Below are 18,510 nucleotides of genomic sequence, written 5' to 3'. Positions count from 1 at the left end.
CAGCGTCACTGGCCCATGTGGGAACCAAACCTGTGGCCCTGCTGCTCAGAGCTCATGCTCCCAAGTGAACTCTTAACCAACTGAGCCACTCAGCCAGCCCCCAAGACCTTTTTTTATTTAAAGAAATAAACACACATATTACAGAGAAAGTTGACACCTCCTCTGTTCCCATCCTCCAACATATCTACCTCTCTCCAATACCTGAAGCAACTTTCATCCTAAATATAGAGTATGTCTAATCCATGTTTTTAAACTTTGATTGTGAGTGTGTATGTCTACATATAACCATAAATGCTGCATAGCATTACCATACTCACCATTTTCAATTTAAATAATGGGTATCAAAATATAATTTGCTTTTTCTCATTCAATAGTGCTTTAATAGCTGTCCATGCAGCTACATGAAGGTACTTCTCATTTATTTTAGCAGTTGCACCACATTCCATCATTATCAATATATCACAATTTATAAATCCCTATTCTCTTACAGATGAACATTTGAGTCATTTCCAATTTTTTGTTATTAAAAACAATGCTGCAGAGAACATTCTTTGGCACGTCTCCCTATTGCACATGTGTAAAAGCTTCACTAAGATATAAAGCCAGCCATGGAAGTGAAGGTCAGAGGGTGAGGGCCTTTTCATCCATACTTAGTATCAGCAAATCACTTTCCAAGGTAATTATGCCACCTGGCACTCCTCTCAGCAGTGACTATGAGTTCCTTTTCTCCACCAGCACTTGGTATTAGCAAACCTCTTAAGTTCTGCTGATTTTCTGGTTGTGAAATATCATCTGGTTGTTTTAATTCTTCATATGCTCATTGGCTGTTTGGATCTCTTCTGTGAAATTTCTGCTTGTATCTTCTGCCTATTATTCTGTATAGTTGCTTTGTCTTCTTATTGATTTGTAGGAGATCCTTACATAGAGTGCTTAATAATCCTTTTTCATATTAAAAAAAATCATCCATTGCCCTGGAAACTCCACTATGCCTTGGCAATTCATTAAGAGTGGAGATTCATATACTCAGGTTCATTTTAGAGCATCAAAGTTTAATCTAAAGAATTTGTGGAACAGTGATGAAGAAGCCACTTGGTCTAGGCATGGGATGATCAAAAAGACCAATGGATGATGGGGCAAAGGGTAGAACCTAGAGGTTTGATGAAAAGGCTTAGGGAGACAGTTCTATCATGATCTCAAGAGTACATAGTTATGATCTACTTAGAAGATTTTCTCAGAAAATAATATTAAAAAATTTTTTTTCAGTTACAGTTGACGTGCAATACTATTTTATGTTAGTTTCAGGTGTACATAGTAGTTAGACATTTATACAATGTATGCAGTGACCCCCTGATTGGTACAGTACCCACCTGGTGCTATACATAGTTGTTGCGACATTATTGACTATATTCCCTATGCTGTATTTACATCCCTGTGACTATTTTATAACTACCAATTTGTACTTCTTAATCCCTTCCCCTTTGTCATCCATCCCCAATCCCCCTCCCATCTGGCAACCATGAGTTTGTTCCCTGTATCTATGAGTCTGTTTCTGTTTTGTTCGTTCATTTATTTTGTTCTGTAGATTCCACATATAAGTGAGGTCATATGGTATTTGTCTTTCTCGGGCTGACTTATTTCACTTAGCATAATACCCTCTAGGTCCATCCATGTTGTCACAGAAAATAATTAGAATTTTAACACTGTCACCACCACTCCAACCATTTTTAACACATTCCAAGAATTGTTCAAGCTTTGTAACTAGATGCTGATAATCTATTTTCAATACAGCAGGTCCTCGATTAACGTCCTTTTGTTCAATGCTTCATTATAAAGTTGAGATGCTGTAGGAACTTTACATTTGTTTATTTATATCGATTAATCTATGATATAATTGATTTTGTTATGTGTCATTTCACTTAACGTCCCAGAGCCTCATGACTATGTTAAGTGAGGACTTACTATATTTATGTTGGTGGCTCTGTCTTTAAGAGAAGGAAGGCTACCATTGGCATGTAACAATGACCATAAATGATATTCCGCCTAAAATTGGCTGCTGCAGAATGAGAATACTGGATTTCCCTAAGCAGTGTTATCATTGAAGTTGTTGGACAGACTATCAAAAGTTTCATTTTACATAAGATGTATTTCTAGGAATTTTTTATGGTGTTTTTTTTTTATGGGAGGGCTCTGTCTCGTTAAAACTGTAGGAAGGCAATTCAACAAAAATTAAATTTAAAAAATATTAAGTGAATAGACAGAACCCACCCACACTCCTAAATGGAGGAAGAGGGCCTTGGAGGCAAAGGTGGGAAGAAGAAGAACTAGGGAACTCGCCATTAAAAACCCATCCTCTACCGTGGATGAAAAGCTTTCCGAGCAGCTCTCTAGGGGAGGTTAAGGATAAGTGTGACTCTATTAAAGAAAACACCCAGAGTGGCTGGCATCGCCTTGACATAGTGGAGCTCTTTCAAGACACTGCATAGCAATAAAGAGACCAGACGCCAACATCAGGTACAGGGCATGACAGCTTGGCAAAACCATAAAAAAGAGATAGAAAAGGGACTCCTGGTTCCACTTTCTCACCCAAAACAGGGAAAAAATAGTTCAGAGATAAAGTGGTTTTTTTGGACCTGTCCCCATTCCGGAGGAGCTGGGGAGTTGCTGAACTAATTGTGGGTAGTTATACCTGCTGACCCTCCAACATCAACATTACAGAGAATAGGTTATCATGGTGTAGGTATATGACAAAGATCCACACAGAGTTGCCTACCTGTTTTAGACTTAATAAGGGAACTAAATCAATCTGTTCATATTCAAGGGTAGATAAACAACACAGAATCTATAAAAAACAATACTCTGAAAAATAGACTTAGATAACATTTTAATAAAGAGAAAGAGCATCCATCTGAAAAAAATACTATATTAAAACAAAAATAAAGTTTCGATAACACCTGCTTTGTGCTCCACAATAAAATTTTATAAAACATAGTCTCTGTGATAAAGAAGAGAGATGATCATCTCAGACTAAAAATAAAAGGAACTACGTAGATCGTGAAGAAATATGAAGAATGTTATTATTACTATAACTAAAAATTTTAATTACATTGTCATCAATAAAGAGTAGAATCGCTACTGTAGAAAACTGAATTAGTCATGTAAAGGAAAACATTGAGTCACTCTCCCAGGTTGAAAAGACTGATGAAAATGAGAGAGAAGCACATGAAATTGAAAAAAAAGTCAGACACAATAGAAAAATACTTTCCTGAGCTGAAGATCTCAATTTGTAGGTCAAAGGTATTTATCATGTAGCAATCAAAATTGTTAAAATGAGATTGGCATTTACACATACCCTGGTTAAATAATTGAATTTCAAAAGTAAAGACAATTTCCTACAATGAATCAGGCAGAGAGGGCTGGTTGGGTTCTATCAGGAGAGAAGAATTACTTATAAAGGAAAATAATCAGCTTTCCCTCAGAGGTCTTCTATACAACATTAAAAGTCAAATAGTGAGAAAAAATAAAATATTTAAGATAATATAAATGAAAATAAATTAAAAACCCCACAAGCTTCTGAAGGCAAAATTCTTTAGGACAAAAAAAAAAAAGAATAAAAACAAAGAGCCTAAGAATAAGTTATTTAGCAAAAGGTTTTTAAGATTAATACTATTTCAATATAGAATTGTTCATGTAACACTTTTTAAAAAAGATTTATTGGGGAATTGGGGGGAGGGGAACAGACAAGTTGCTGTCCTTTTTGTTCTTCAGCCTAGTTGTGGAGGACGTCGCTTCACTAGCCCATGTTAGTATGATCATTGCACTCTTCCCAGGTGGGGCAGTCGCTCACTGGCCATTGGACTGTTGCTCACGGCAACTCATGAAAGCTGACACCCGCTGCCGGCCAGCTCCACTGCAGCCTATGCCATCGACGGCGACTCACGGCAGCCCAGCTCCAGGTTGAGCTGTTGTTCACCATCTTAGCTGTAGAGGGCGCAGCATCACTGAACCACATGTGGGATCCGAACCGGGGCCCTGCTGCTCGGAGCTGGCGTCCCAAGCCAATTCTTAACCAATGTGCCACTTGGCCAGCCCAATGTAACATTTTTATAAAACAGCATGAAAATTTAATAATTCTTGAAAATGAAAATGTGTAATATTAAAAAAATTTTACAACAATAAATTTTATGTCAAAAGTCCCAGGATATATAAAGAATACAAGGAGGAATTGGGGTTCTTATAGAAATGGATAGAGTTGAATTTTTATGAGGGAATGCAATACATAAGGCTTCATTCAGAATATTGATAACTACACTTTTTTTTAAAGGTTTTATTGGGGAATTGGGGGAGGAGAACAGCGCTGGGAAGTTGGGGGAAGGGGAACGGACAAGTTGCTGTCCTTTTGTTCTTCTGTCTAGTTGCAGACTATACTTGTTTTAATGTAAGGGTAACAACCAGGATAATTAATTAATTAATTAATTAATTAATTAATTATTGTTAAAATATAGCTGGCATACGGTCTCATATTAATTTCAGGCATAAAATGTAGTGATCCGACATTCTACCTCACACCAGTTAGAACATCTATTTTCAAAAGTCAGAAGATAGCAAGTGTTGGCAAGGTTGTGGGGATAAGGGAACCCTGGAGCACTGTTGGTGGGACTCGACTTGGTGCAGCCACTTTGGAAAACAGTATGGAGGTTCCTTACAAAATTGAAAATCGAACTAATGACCAGGAAAATTTCAATCAAAATGCATGCCATTCAAGTTACAGGAAGGGAAAATGTTAAGACCTGTGATGCTTTCTCTCCATCCTAATCATGGGCCAGCCCAAAGCCTACTGTCACTGAGAGAATTAAGCCACACTTCATAGTAGTTTATGGATAACAACATGTCCATGAGGAGATATACAACAAATTAATAGCCATACTAGATCTATGCCATATGGAAGTCACTAGCAAGCTATGGTTTGGATTAAGAAAAACCCTTTGGTCTTCACAAGCAAACACAATATAAGTAAAAAAATGTGCCTAGTGCTCTTTTCTATTGAAAATTGAAATGAATTTAAGGCTTACAAATTTACTTGGCTTGCACTAATGTTTCAGTGAGTTTGTATTCCTTCTGCAGTTAACCTGTCAAATGCCTGGCTTTGTGAATTTTTTTTTAGTCAGAATTTCTTTAATACAACTATCCCATCAGTGTCATGGGCTAAAATTTCATTTAGGTCTTGAGAGTCATAATAATTCCAGAAGGGATAATAAATGAACTTTCAAGTGAAATAAATTTTAACAGACACACCCTCCACTAAAGAAGGCTCAACTTCCATGCCCTCGGCTCCACATCCATTGATTCAGTGTATTTTGCTACATAAGGAGGCTCTGAATGTATCCTGTTGTTTGTTTGTTTTTTCAATCAGTGAGTGAAGTTTACGCTGTCTGACACATAGAAGTATAAGGGGAAACAATTTCATAAATAGAGAAAAATAAATATAAAAGCCAAAGGAATGGGTTGATGGGAAGTTAACTTTTGCACTTTTGCATCACTGCTGAATTTATAACCTATGCTGACAGTTCCAGATAAGAATACTACAAAGATGGAATCTAAGGAGGCAGAGCTAAACTTGAGAAATATTAAAATAGTATATAGATGTCTTGTATTGGGGTGCACGATGACCTCAAACTGTTCTTTCTCTCCAACAACCTATGCTGTTCAGGCCCAACGTGGAGCAGAAATCTCCTTTTGCCATGTGACAACACAATCTTTCTCTCCCCCTGTAGAAAACAAAATATTTTAGAAAGTTGAAAGAGGTAAGAAACTGGAAAGATACTCATGTTTTTAAATCTATTTTGGGTTAATTTGTTACAGTCATGAATAATGAAACAAAGCAATCTTGGTAATAAGGTAGCTGAAAATTGTAACACGTTTATTTATAATAACTATAAAAAGGGAATGGGTTTTAATTTTTAAATTAATTTTTAATGTAATGGTTTCCTATTTCAACAATGAGCATATCTTTGCCCTAAGAACTCATTGATTTTAATAGCTGTTATTGCCTGCCTGAATATGCCAGGCATGTGTGACTATTACTGGCCTTTTCTTCGTTATAGTTTATGTAATTTTATGTTATAGCAGCCATCAGTAAATATAGAACCTTATTCAAGTTAATGAATAATTATCCTTTCCATTAGAACTGTAAAATCTGCTAATCACTAATATATGTACTAATCATTATTTCTTATTATGGACATTAACCCAGTATAAAAAGGATCTTCAGTGTCGAATGAGGGCCATTTTGCTTCTGTTCTTTAAATGGTGGTGGGTGTGAAGAGACAGGAGTAAAGGGTAGGAGCCAAGCCCAGCTCCTGGCATGTAGTAGGAGATAAACACTAGCTGAATGTCTGGGATTCATGTTTATTGAGTGCCTACTATGTGCCAAGCAATCTAATCCCCCCATCCTTATATGTGTGTATTATTATTCCCATTTTTTCCCAATAAGTAAGTAAAGGTTTGGCAAAATTAATAAACTTGCCTTAGCTTGGCTGCATTGCCAAAATTTGAGTCCAGGTTCATGGGACTTTAAATCACAGGTCTTTCTACCACATTTCTAATTCCTAAACATATGTATCATTGAAAATGACTCACAAACTACATGATATGGGTTTGGAGATTTCTAGCAAACTCAGTTCAGTCCTGAGCAATGTGACAATTATTTACAGTTCAGTCATTTCTTTACAGTGAAATCATTTCTGGTAAAAAATGATACAAGTTCATATTACACTGGAGTTGGCATCAATATTCTTTTGAGGAAACCTTTAACAGAATCTTAGAAGCTAAGGATCTGAAGGGACTTCATGTTTTATCTAGTCTAATCATCATTGGAAATATATGTCTGTTGCTCTGATTAGGGTGTTGAACACTTAATACATCAAGCTAGAAATTCTCTGGGCATGCTATCTGCTGAAGAAAGAGAAACCAGGGGTAGAGTGAGTTGCCAGGGGATCAGTGGCGAGTGAGGAAGACAAATTGAGTGAGATATTGAGAAGTACATTTAACTACTTCACTTTCCGTCTCCAGGCTTGAAGACCAATAGAAATAATCACAGGCTGCTACACTAGATGAAACCAGAGGTCCCTTTAGACCATGAAGTTCTGTGATGATACTAAATGCCTTTGCAGAATGATGATGATGTTGTTATTGATGGAAAAACCCAACATAAAATCTCATGAAGCTGACAGGATGGGGAAGCAATGTTTAAAGACCGCCCATTGGTTGTATGTATTCAGCTGGGAGGGCAGCAATTTAGAAGCACCTAGGGTACATTTGGATCCAATTGAATTTGGATGCCTGTGATAGGTAGAATAGTGGACTCCCGTATACATCCATGTCCTATTCTGGAACCTGTGAATGTTCCCTAATGTGGCAAATGGGACTTTGCATGTGCAAGTGAGATGGGGAGTTATCCTGGATTACCATGGCGGGTCCAGTGTAAACACAACATCCTTAAAAATGGGACACTGGAGTCAGAATCAGAGATGCTGTGAGGAAGGAAGCAGAGATTGGAGTGATGTGCTCGGAAGATGGAGGCAGGGGGTCACAAACCAAGGAATATAGGTGGTTGCCAGGAGCTGAAGGCAAGGAAACGGATTCTCCCCTCACGGCCTCCAGAAGGAACCAGCCCTGCAGTCACCTTTACGTTAGTCCAGGGAAACGGATTTTCAATTTCTCACTGTCCAGAACTGTAAGAGAGTAAATTAGTGCTGTGTTAAGCCAGTATGTTTGGGGTACTTTGTTCAGCAACAATAGAAATCTCACGAGCCAGAACTGAAATCACTGCCTGAGCCCTTTTTCTTTGGAATAACACTTCAAGGAACAATGAGTTTTAAAAGACAAGTCACACCTTTGACAGGATGCCCTTGTGTCTGCAGGATTCACATTATGAATACGTCACGGAAATCTCTTTCCTGACGCTTCCCAATAATATGGTTGGTTCCAGGCTGTCTGTAGCCTGCCTGTCCTTGTGTGGGGACAGCAGGGGTGGCCTTTAAACCTGTCCTCTCCCCTGAAATCTAGACTCACATTTTGTTGTCTGCTAGGCACTTACTTCCCCTTGGGTGTCTTACCATTACCCAGGGTCAAGAAACCACTGTAGTCTCATTATCTTCCCAGGAAAATACACAGTCGATGTCCTGTTATTATTTCTGATCGTATGCAATCTGCTTACAAAAGTCATACCTCTGTCCCCTGGTGCTCATTACTTTCCTTTTGATTAATAACATACCATCACCCAGACCAAAAATGCTGTGTCACCTTTGGCAACTCCCTCTGGGCTCCTCCCTTATTTAATTAATTGCCAAGCACTCTAGTATCTGTTCCCTACTTTCTACTCCCACTGGTCTGTGCAAGTTAAGGTTCCAGAAACCTTGCTGTAAAGGTAACAGCCTCCTAATAATTTTGGATTTCAGTCCCCAAGGCTGGACTCCATCTTCCTACATAAACATACCTAAAGGAATGCCCTTTGCAATCATGTCATTCCACTGTTTTCCTTTGTCTACCCTTGCAAATAAAAAACTCTTTAGGGTTGGCTGAGCGGCTCAGTTGGTTAAGAGCTCACTCAAGAGTGTGAGCTCTGAGCAACAGCGGTTCGAGTCCCCGCCTGAGCTGAGCAGCTGCTGAGCTGCCAACAGGTGGCAGGATGGCTCACCTAAAAAAAAACCAAAAAAAACCCCAAAAACTCTTCAAGTTCTCCTCCTCCTTCCTGTTTTGTTTCCCCCTGTTCCCCTATTAACCTTATTCCTACTTTACCTTCTACTCTGGGATGCCCGCCGTTCTCCGATAAAGCTTGTTTCCCTACCTGTGTATCCTTCCTTTGTATTTGTTTTCTGCCTCGAAGAATCTCTATTCTGGAGCTCCATCCCTGCGTGCTGAAATATTGTTGATGTAAGAAGGTATGAGAGTTTTAAAATATGTCCACAAATTCTTTAATTTGTCTTTCTACAAGAGGAGGAGTCTAATTCCCTTTCTCTTAAATGCAGGTTAAACTAAGTGAACAGAATATGGTGGCAATGACACTGTGTGATCAGGTGATAGAAAGCATTGTGGCCTCTCTCTCTCTCTCTCTCTCTCTCTCTCTCTCTCTCTCTCTCTCTCTCTTTCCCTCCCTCTCTCTCCCCCTCTCCCCCCTCCCTCTTTCTTTCCCTCCCTCCCTTCCTTCTTTCTTCCCTTCCTCTCCCTCCCTCCCTCTGATTGCTTTCTCTGGGGAAGCTAGCGGCCATGTTGTGAGGACACTCTATGTGCAATTCTATGGAGAACTGAGGCCTCCTACTGTGTGATGAGCCTTCTTGGAAACAGGTCATCCACTCCCAGCAGCCTCGCACATGACAGCAGCCCAGGTGACACCTTGACTGAAATTTTAGAGACACCCTAAGCTAGAACCATTCGGCTAAGTTAATCCTGAAGTCCTAACCCACAGAGACTGTGAGATAATATGTTTATTGTTTAAAGTGACTAAGTTAATTTCTTACACAACAATAGGTAACTAATACAATAATCAAACATATATATTTTTTAATTTCAACAAGAATTTCTTGAATACCTTTTGTGTGTTGGATTCCTACCTAGGGACCAGTGATGCGAGGGTGAACTTACAAACCTGGCCTCTGTTCTTATGCTAATTATAGTCTGTCTGGAGAAACGCACATTAAACAAGCAGTTACCCAAATGGTTATCTAATTACCATTATGACAAGCTCTATAAAGCAGAAGACAACTGGGCTCTGATAGCACTAACAGATCTGCTCTAGCAGAATGGAGGAAACGTCTAAACAGTAAGGAACTGAGAGCCCCAAGTGACCATCCAGGGCTTAAAAGAGGCCTCTGGGCAGCAGTAGAGTCCAAGGTTGGGAAGATGGTGCCAAAGATCCAAGTGCCTTACTTTGAATACAATCTCTGCCTCTTACTAATCACATGATCTCAGTCAACTTGCTTACCTCTCGACCCTGAGTTTCCTTATCTGAAAGCAGTCATAATAATAGTACTCCTTCATAGAGTTGTTAACTGGAATAAATGAGCTAATATGTGTGGAGTAGCTATAACAGTGCCTGGCACATTGTATATGCTCAGTTGAAATTAGCTACTAATTTCTATTTTGAGTTTCTCTGTCTGGTCCATTATCGGTTTCTAAATCAATGGAATCAGCCCGTCATTCTTGAGTTCTGGCTCCATCCTTCTATGAAGGAGAGTTGTGAGTCTTGCTTCATGAACCCTGAGCTGTAAGCAGTCAGCTTCTCAGCACATAACTTTAAGATTACACACCAAACTGACTCGGGATTGGAGGTCTTAGGCTGGGAGAGGCAGAAGGGCACCTATGAAGTCCTGAGAGAAGCTTTGGGGTCACAACACACAGGATCAGGCGTAACCTGTATAATCAAACATCATAAACTCTTCACTTCCAGACTTATGCTCTGTGTACAACTTCTAGTCTAATACAACTTAGGCTTCTAATGCGCAGGGTCCTTCCATCAGTATCCAACTAGAGGCTTTTTACCACCATCCTTGCGTTTTCCTCTAACTACTTAAAAAATGCTTGTCATAAGGTGAAATGTAATAGGGCACAGAAGGAAAAGGAATTGGTTACAAACACTTTGGCCTATGCAAATGAACTAAGATTTTATAAAGATATGTCCAGGTAAGATTAAGTCTCAGAAGAGCCTAGATATAGTGTATGAGTCTGCACCACACAAATGGTATGATGGTAAACTGTGTATTTCTTAACACATGAACCAAAAGTGCCTGTAAAATATTCTGAACTGATAGTGGGTGTGGGTGGCTATAGCTACAAAATGAAAACACACACACACACACACACACTAGATAAGGGTGAAAAAACATCAGCCAACTTAGTGTTGTGCAGAACAAGAGATTGCTTTCAGTTGAGTGTAAACCTTTTCTATGTCTTCAACCATGCCTCCGACCCTCCCAACTCTTTATTAGAAAAGCACTAATTGAAAGGAAATAGAAGCTCACCTAGTGCTCTGTGCCACTGATTTGCTATTTTTCCCCCCACTCATGCTGTTTGCTGGTTTCTCTTTCCATTACCTCTTTTAGTGCAAAACAGACTTTGTGTTGAGCAGTAAATCCTGCCTAATACATGATCAAAAATAATTGTTCTTGATGGGACAGGGAAACACCGCTATTTTTCTACTTGAACAATTTCCAGCTAAACCTTCCTAACTTATGCTACAACAGCATATACATGGGGGATTTCTGGGCATTTTTGGCACAAGAGTTGATGACAATGGTGCTGAGACCGTTAGGCGCACCCAAGTGTTAGCTGAAATGAGCCATACCACCAAACACGGCATGCAACATGAACACATTGTGTTAGCTCGCTCACTTTAAGGGGAGCTGACATTCTTTTTAAGAAATTAGGAATTGACTTTGACCAGCCTTATAAGGACGAGGAGGAACTAAAGTCGGTCAAGGGTCATGCTTTCCAAATTGCTGGGGCCGTGTGCATAGCTTTATATGCATGGCACCCTTAGAGAAGCAGTGAGATTAATTCCCACATGATGAATCTGTCTCAGTGAATCCCAGTAAAGCGCAGAGACAGTATCTGTGGTCACGTCAGCATTTACATAAGCAAGACTTTAACCTGTGTTCTCTGGGCTGATTTAGTGTGGATTTTTAACGTCCATGGTCATGTGGAGGTTGGTGGTCTGGTACAAAGTACACTGGATTCAGGCGAGATGTTACTTTCTTTCTCTGATGCACTAGACTTCTATTAATTAAGACATCCCCGCCCACTCCCTCCTCCCACCAGTTCATAGAGATTCTAGTGGGCTTAAATAAGAATAGAGGATTTATGTTGAGAACATAGGATTGACTTAAAACTCAGGTCAAGAACCAGGGGCCAGGTCACAATCTCTTTCCAGTCCCAGCTGTGGTAGTGCCTTCCGTTAGCAGCAGCTGCTTCCAACATGGAGTTTCTTCAACATGTGGAGAGACCCCTTCACTGCATCTTCATCAGCCCCAGCGGCTACCATCTCCTCAGAGTCCAGCACCACCTCTGGGGAGAGCCCCTCTGAGCTCAAAAGGGCTGAGCAGGCCTTTCTCCTCAGAAGTCTCAGTTTCAGCCCTGGAGCCCCTCCCCCAACCTTCTAAATTTTAATAATTCCACCCTCTTCCGTTTGTTCCTCCATTCCTGGGGGTGATAGCTGCCTCCAACAGTCTCTACCTTCAAGTTTTCTCTTTTTCTGTTTTTTGGTTACATAGTTGACAGCTATATACCTAGTTAGCAATTCTTTCAACTAAATTATTTTTCTTCAAATAATTGGTGGGTTTTCTGTCTCCTCATTGAACCCCGAATGATATTGGTATGTATTGTCGAACTACCTGATTATGCAGTCCTACCAGCTTTACATTTTTCTAATATACAAATACTCTGTGGTAAACCACAAGCGTTACACAAGTGTAAGAGTAGTTGACCTTTAATGAGAAATGACTCTACGCTGAGCACCGTGATAACAGGTTTCCTTTTCATTACTTCATTTTGTCCTCACAGTAATCCTATAAGGCACGTGATGCGATTTTCCTGGTTTTACTAAGGAAGTAACTGAGGTCAGGGTAATTGCATAACCTTTGAAAGGCAGAAGGCTAGTGAGTGATAGAGCCCAGTGTGGCACGTCTGGTTCTTCTGGTTCCTTTCGATCCGCTGTCGCAGCACTTCCAGCATGATCTTTTTTCATGGCAGTTCCCCTCAGACTGGACCGAGATCAGGGTCTTATTTAGGTTATATGTCTGATGTAATCACCAGTGTAGAAGAGCCTCAAGAAATGTCTTTTGAGCTGAAGTCTGAAACTTGAAAAAACAAGTTCAGATGATTTGAAAAGACAGGATGATTCATGAAGGGAAGGGAAGGCCTGGAGCTATTTGGGGCAGCCATTGGAAATGGCTTTCGAAGCAGATGCAGTGGCATCCAAACGGTATGATTGTGAGCCCAGGAGAAGAGAATTCAGCGTAAGGTATTCTGTGTGCAGAAGCCAATGAGGGCTCCAAGGTGGCTGTCAACCCAGGAGGCGTGGACCTACATTCAGAGAGCAGGGTTACGCCTCTGTGACCATAAAGCTACAAGAGATCTCTGGTTTGAACCAAAAACTGGACCTGGTATTAAATTGAGGATATATAATCGGCCTAATTCAAATGTATTGTAATTTTTGTCCTAAGATGTCCTCACACTTTAAAACAGTTGGTCCACTTTTACATGGCCATATAGGGGCCCCCAGTGGCTTTACCTTTATGGGGAAACCTCGTTTTCGGAAAGTAATAGCGGACAGTGCCCCTAACTATAGTGATATTAGTAGGAACCCTCCTAATTAAGAATTACCCAGAGGTTTTACCCAGGTATGTGCCGCTTCCTCTTGAGAAAACGATTATAATCTTTCTATAATTTGGCATAATGACTTTACTTTTCCCACACTGGTATGTTGTTGGTATGGTACTTGGAAATTTAAGTATTTCAAGTTTAAAACACCAGAGTGACCTAGTGAATCGATTGATTTGCCCTGCTTTTCGGTGAAATTTTCCTATGATTTCAGGGGTACCAAAATGCTTGTTAACAGAAAGAAAAAAAAAAGAATTAGTTCAAAAAAAATTTAGAGCCTTTCGTGTTGAAGCACTTGGGAAATTATTTTGCCTTTCCTAGTATTCCCAATTTGTTTGTTGTTAACAAATGCTCAAGCACTCAGCTGCTCACATATTTTTTGCAGCTGTTTGCTTGAGAATGTTTCAAGGTTCAACTTAATGTCAAGCTGTTGGAAGTTTCCAAACTCAATTTCTAGGCATAAAAGGCCAGAGTCTCTCATGCCTGATGTTGAGGATTTTTTTTGGTGATATTTCAATGCAAGCAATTCACATTTTATTTTGTTTTGTTTTGCATCACAGGTAGATTATATTTTATTATCCATTAAAATATGAATCTCTAAGAAGAATCGAATGGCCATGATAATGTGAATTTTTCAATTTGCATTACAGTTAACACTTTTTCTTATGGAAATCTGTTTCAATAAACTTACAAAAATTTAGACTACAGTAAAATATCCAAAATTTGTTCCAAACTCAAGTAAACTAAAAATCTTAAAGAATTTTTCTCACAATCTGTGCCTCATTTTACCCATGGATATAGAGCAGGAAGCATAAAATAATAAAATGAATTAAAATTTTGACGACTCTCTCTCCAAATACCACGTGGGCTTCTACAAAAGATTGAAAATCTGCACATGAGGCTTTATAAACATCTGAGATCCTACCAGCAGGCTTTAGCCTACATGGCACTATTTTTTAAGTACAAAAAGAAATAAGAATTGAGTTCAATATTGTGATATTATGGTAGAAAATCTCAAATACTTTATCTAATATTTGGAGCTTATATTCGCTATTAAATCACACTCCTTTCAGTTTCATTTGGTTCCAAACAACATCTGTGATCCATATCCCTGAAGTCCACAAAAACATAAAATCCACACATTATTTGGTTTTACAACTGAATGGTTTGATATTAGACTATAGTAATAAATCCAATGATTAAAATCATCCTAAACTGTTTTCTCTGGAAAAAAAATGCAGTGTGTTAGCCACTTCTTCCTTTTTCTGCCAACGACCTTGAACACTAGCCTGCTATACATTAGTACAGTCCCTGATTGCAGCATGGAGTTATGAGCAAACTTCCCTAAAATAGCTACTTTACAGTAACTATCAAGTATGCTCATTGACAAAAAGTGTATATATAATAGATGATGTATTGCAGAATTGTACAACTGAAACCTATGTAGCTTTACTAACAATTGTCACCCCAATAAACTTTAATTAAAAAAAAAGTATATATATATTTTTTGAAGGAATTCTGTTGCCACTTTCAACAAATTAGAGATGGAAGCTCTGAACTTGCTTTAGACAAATAAGATACTTAATTTTTTTCCTCCTTTTGTTCTTGTCCATAGCAACCATGAACAAGGGGACATTTTAAGATATCAAAAGGTAGATTCATAAAGTTGTCCAAATGGTTCAACAGTTTTGCTATAAAGGATAATAAATTGCATTAGAATCGTGTGTGTATGTATATTTGCAATGTAAGAATACCAATATTAACAAGGGCAGAAAGAAATGAGCACTTGGGAGCCTTCCAATTCTAATATTCTACATTAATCAATAGCTTGTCATTATTGACTGAATTGCCAATTTGTTCTGAAATTCTCAACTAGAAGCATGGTACAATTAGGTAAGCAAATCATTTCCCAATAAGATGCTGGCTCACTAAACCACTTGTTACGAAAAAAATCCCAAATTACCAATTTCATAATTTGATGATCACTGAGTTTCCATTTCCCAGAGGGACAATTTGGCCCTTATGTTAGGTCAAATGGCCACAAGAATGTATCTCTTCCCCACCCTCAACACACACACACACACACACACACACACACACACACACACACACACACACACACACACACACACACACACACTCTCTCTCTCTCTCTCTCTCTCTCTCTCTCTCTCTCTCTCTCTCTGTATACTTCCTCCTCGCCGGGGGGATAGCCTTTTACTGGATGATGTTAAGACAACTTTTAACCTGCTGCTGCTTAAATGAAATGGCTTTGGTTTGGTTCTCATTAGTGGCTGGCTTAAAATGCAATTAACACAGAACAATATAGAAGGAGAGGGAGTTTTCAGTAACATTGCCAAAAAAAATGTTAATGCACTCAGTGCTCTCAATTAAGAGCACATATCTCAGTATTTGGATTATGCTTATTCATTTTATCTGTCTTCAAGTTTGATATTCACAGCAACCCATTCAAAAGTTTAATGTGTGCCTGAAATGGGGGGAAGGAAACCTAACATTTATTAGGCACCACTATGAACCAGGCATTGAGGGTGCTTTTGTATTTGTAGAGAGTCTCATTAATAAGCCCTCCAATAACCCCTTGTATTGGAATTATTATCACACCCCCCACTTTAATAATAAAGAAACTGAGACTCAGAAACTAAATGCCTACTTGATATTGAGAGAGTGGCCTAGATCCGATTTTTTTTTTAATTGGGGTCAGTGTGCTTTTCCAGGACCCAGCAGCTCCAAGTCAAGTAGTTGTTTCAATCTAGTTGTGGGGGGGCGTGGGGATTGAACCGGTAACCTTGGTGTTATGAGCACCGCACTCTAACCAACTGAGCTAACCGCCCGCCCTGTTTTTGTTTGTTTGTTTGTTTTTTTAAGAAAAACTAAGTCTGATTCCTAGGCCAGTAGTCTGCTGGGAAAATTCAGCATGGTACCCAAATGAGTAAGTAGTCAGTGGCCATTTTGTAGTATTCAGCAATTGATGGTTGCTGTAGTTGGTAATTATTTGAGTAATTATTTCTTTAATATTTGCTCTTCTGTTTTCTTGTAAGTTCCATTAGGAAGATGTTGTTTTGTTCATCACTCTATTTCTAGTGAACTTAGTAGGTGTTCAGTAAATATTTGCTGACTATGTACTCTGTCTCTCCTGCTGGCTTTCTCAGAGGCATCTTCTAAGGAGGTTTACACGAGGACAGAATAATCATCGATATGCCCACTAATACATTTCCCCATCAATTGTAATCCTGTGCCTAACCAATGGTCATTATTTTTTAGAAGCAGACTGTGGCCAGTTTTTAGCTAATTGCTTTCAAATCAGTTAGGGGAGTTTTCCAAGTAGAATAATAATACATTTAACAATTATTGAACTTTTGCTATATGCCAAGTACTGTGAGTGCTTTATGTGCATCATCTTAATCCTTACAGCAGAGATTTTCATTTTCTCTATTTTAATGATAAAGAAATTTTGGTTTGGAGAGCTTAGGCTATTTTTCCTAGAAGGAAGAATTATGAAGAATAAGAAGGTAAAAAGCAACAGAAAAGCAAACAGCTGCTCTGGGGGTGAAGGAGAGCCCAGTAACAGGGAGACTCAAATTTCTCAGGCTTGCAACCACACCACCCTGACCTCTTCCCCGGTCACCCAGAGCTGCCTGGGAAGTTCACGCCCATAGAGAAGCCAGCTCATGATGCTTTACTCTGGCCCACTTGCTATTTCGGCTGCCTTGAGCATGACGCCTCAACTCCCTCTCTTACATGGTTCCTTTTCCCACAGAGCAATATTCCGGAGTGTCTAAAGCCATAGAAACTCCAAGGCACTGCCAAACGGTGCCACATTGCTTTTGTTCCTCCTGCTCCAGCCACAACCCTGCACTGAGTTCCACCTGGATGTGGAGAAAATACATAGCCTGTAGTGAACACAGACCTATGCTTCAAGGCTTGTCTGAGGAAGAAGTGGCGGATTCCCTTTCCTTCACCCCTAGATCTACCTATAACCAGGCTCCTGCACATAAGATTTTCTTTCTCCGACTCTCTGGCCATGAAATAGATGCCTGGGAGGCACATATATGGACACACAGATTTCTGGTTTAGGCTCAGCTGGATCCCTGCAACATGCGGATCCCCTGTCAACAAATATCACTTTTACTTGTAAAGTGGAGACCATCATGTTTTGTTTATTTATTACGGCATAATCAATGCCCCCAAATTTAGTGGCTTAAAACAACAACCACTTTATTGTTATTGCTTATGATTCTGGGACTTGCCTGTATGGTTTTTCTGTTATTCTTGCTTCGATTCTCTCCTAGTCAGGTGGGAGCTGGGCTAGAAAATCCCAATTGCCTTCACCCATCGCCTTCCTTCTTCCCTTTGCCCTTCATATGAACTTTTCCATGTACTCTAGGTCTCAGCAGAAGTGTCACAACCTGCAAGAAGCTATCCCTTATTCCAGGAGTGGGTCCCTTCTCTGATACCCTGAACTCCTTCATCATCTCCGTTGTACTTGTACTGTCTGGCTTGTTGTCTATCTTCCCTATAGCTTATGAACTTCATGAGAACAGGACTATGAGCATTTTATTCATCACTGTATCTTCACTGTCATACACTGTTATAGTGCACCCCACTATAATAAGTGTCCAATAAATATTTCAAGGTATAAACAAATTCGTTTATTCCTTGAAAGCCATCTTTTAATATTCAGAAGTTACCATTTCTCCTTCATCCCAAATATTGGGTTGTCAGAAAAGTCATGATGCATGTTCGCAACAGATGGCACTAGTTCATTTTTGGAAGTACTAGAGTCATTTGCATCTATGTTATTGCTATGTCATTTGACAACTGACAGTTCTAGCTTCATTCTAAAAAAAATTGAGCGATTTAGTTGAATTTTGGAGATTTTACAGCAAGTTGAAGATGGAAGACCATATTTTTGCCATATTTTACTGTTTTACTTCCACAAAGAGAAGAACGCGTGTCAAGCATGTGAAAAGTTGCATAAAGTTTATGGTGACAACGCTCTACAAGAATGTCAGTGCCAATGATGGTTCACGAAATTCCGTGCTGGTGATTTTGATCTCAACGATGCTCCTCAGTCAGAGAGGCCCACCGAGGTTGATGATGAAAAAATAAAGGCATCGA

The sequence above is a fragment of the Hipposideros armiger genome, unplaced genomic scaffold (genome assembly GCF_001890085.2).
Source record: "Hipposideros armiger isolate ML-2016 unplaced genomic scaffold, ASM189008v1 scaffold_11, whole genome shotgun sequence".
NCBI lineage: Eukaryota > Metazoa > Chordata > Mammalia > Chiroptera > Hipposideridae > Hipposideros > Hipposideros armiger.
This window is presented reverse-complemented; position numbering follows the sequence as displayed.